Raw genomic sequence first — 2,500 nt, 5'->3', positions numbered from 1 at the left:
ATGGGTTTCTGTAGCTCAGGTTGTGTGTTGTGTGTTGTGTATTGTGTGTTGTGTGTTGGTCACACACCTGATGATGGGTTTCTGTAGCTCAGGTTGTGTGTTGTGTGTTGTGTGTTGTGTGTTGTGTGTTGGTCACACACCTGATGATGGGTTTCTGTAGCTCAGGTTGTGTGTTGTGTGTTGTGTATTGTGTGTTGTGTGTTGGTCACACACCTGATGATGGGTTTCTGTAGCTCAGGTTGTGTGTTGTGTGTTGTGTATTGTGTGTTGTGTGTTGTGTGTTGGTCACACACCTGATGATGGGTTTCTGTAGCTCAGGTTGTGTGTTGTGTGTTGTGTATTGTGTGTTGTGTGTTGTGTGTTGGTCACACACCTGATGATGGGTTTCTGTAGCTCAGGTTGTGTGTTGTGTATTGTGTATTGTGTGTTGTGTGTTGTGTATTGTGTGTTGTGTGTTGTGTATTGTGTGTTGTGTGTTGTGTGTTGGTCACACACCTGATGATGGGTTTCTGTAGCTCAGGTTGTGTGTTGTGTATTGTGTATTGTGTGTTGTGTGTTGTGTATTGTGTGTTGTGTGTTGGTCACACACCTGATGATGGGTTTCTGTAGCTCAGGTTGTGTGTTGTGTGTTGTGTATTGTGTGTTGTGTGTTGGTCACACACCTGATGATGGGTTTCTGTAGCTCAGGTTGTGTGTTGTGTGTTGTGTATTGTGTGTTGTGTGTTGGTCACACACCTGATGATGGGTTTCTGTAGCTCAGGTTGTGTGTTGTGTGTTGTGTATTGTGTGTTGTGTGTTGGTCACACACCTGATGATGGGTTTCTGTAGCTCAGGTTGTGTGTTGTGTGTTGTGTATTGTGTGTTGTGTGTTGTGTGTTGGTCACACACCTGATGATGGGTTTCTGTAGCTCAGGTTGTGTGTTGTGTGTTGTGTATTGTGTGTTGTGTGTTGTGTTGGTCACACACCTGATGATGGGTTTCTGTAGCTCAGGTTGTGTGTTGTGTATTGTGTATTGTGTATTGTGTGTTGTGTGTTGTGTATTGTGTGTTGTGTGTTGGTCACACACCTGATGATGGGTTTCTGTAGCTCAGGTTGTGTGTTGTGTATTGTGTGTTGTGTGTTGTGTATTGTGTGTTGTGTGTTGGTCACACACCTGATGATGGGTTTCTGTAGCTCAGGTTGTGTGTTGTGTGTTGTGTATTGTGTGTTGTGTGTTGGTCACACACCTGATGATGGGTTTCTGTAGCTCAGGTTGTGTGTTGTGTGTTGTGTATTGTGTGTTGTGTGTTGGTCACACACCTGATGATGGGTTTCTGTAGCTCAGGTTGTGTGTTGTGTGTTGTGTATTGTGTGTTGTGTGTTGGTCACACACCTGATGATGGGTTTCTGTAGCTCAGGTTGTGTGTTGTGTGTTGTGTATTGTGTGTTGTGTGTGTGTGTTGGTCACACACCTGATGATGGGTTTCTGTAGCTCAGGTTGTGTGTTGTGTGTTGTGTATTGTGTGTTGTGTGTTGGTCACACACCTGATGATGGGTTTCTGTAGCTCAGGTTGTGTGTTGTGTGTTGTGTATTGTGTGTGTTGTGTGTTGGTCACACACCTGATGATGGGTTTCTGTAGCTCAGGTTGTGTGTTGTGTGTTGTGTATTGTGTGTTGTGTGTTGGTCACACACCTGATGATGGGTTTCTGTAGCTCAGGTTGTGTGTTGTGTGTTGTGTGTTGTGTATTGTGTGTTGTGTGTTGGTCACACACCTGATGATGGGTTTCTGTAGCTCAGGTTGTGTGTTGTGTGTTGTGTATTGTGTGTGTGTGTGTGTTGTGTGTTGGTCACACACCTGATGATGGGTTTCTGTAGCTCAGGTTGTGTGTTGTGTGTTGTGTATTGTGTGTTGTGTGTTGGTCACACACCTGATGATGGGTTTCTGTAGCTCAGGTTGTGTGTTGTGTGTTGTGTATTGTGTGTTGTGTGTTGTGTGTTGGTCACACACCTGATGATGGGTTTCTGTAGCTCAGGTTGTGTGTTGTGTATTGTGTGTTGTGTGTTGTGTATTGTGTGTTGTGTGTTGGTCACACACCTGATGATGGGTTTCTGTAGCTCAGGTTGTGTGTTGTGTGTTGTGTATTGTGTGTTGTGTGTTGTGTGTTGGTCACACACCTGATGATGGGTTTCTGTAGCTCAGGTTGTGTGTTGTGTGTTGTGTATTGTGTGTTGTGTGTTGGTCACACACCTGATGATGGGTTTCTGTAGCTCAGGTTGTGTGTTGTGTGTTGTGTATTGTGTGTTGTGTGTTGGTCACACACCTGATGATGGGTTTCTGTAGCTCAGGTTGTGTGTTGTGTGTTGTGTATTGTGTGTTGTGTGTTGGTCACACACCTGATGATGGGTTTCTGTAGCTCAGGTTGTGTGTTGTGTGTTGTGTATTGTGTGTTGTGTGTTGGTCACACACCTGATGATGGGTTTCTGTAGCTCAGGTTGTGTGTTGTGTGTTGTGTATTGTG

The 2,500-nt window shown here is 44.7% G+C and overlaps 1 pseudogene; it reads right to left on the bottom strand.

The window, feature by feature from the left end:
- The window catches only part of LOC127625109 (transmembrane protein 184C-like), an 18,376-nt pseudogene that overhangs the window by 12,277 nt on the left and 3,599 nt on the right, over positions 1 to 2,500 (bottom strand).

This window comes from Xyrauchen texanus, chromosome 31 (assembly GCF_025860055.1).
Source record: "Xyrauchen texanus isolate HMW12.3.18 chromosome 31, RBS_HiC_50CHRs, whole genome shotgun sequence".
NCBI classification, from domain to species: Eukaryota; Metazoa; Chordata; class Actinopteri; order Cypriniformes; family Catostomidae; genus Xyrauchen; species Xyrauchen texanus.
Note: the sequence above shows the minus strand (reverse complement) of the source record. Positions and strands in the feature narration are given on the sequence as shown.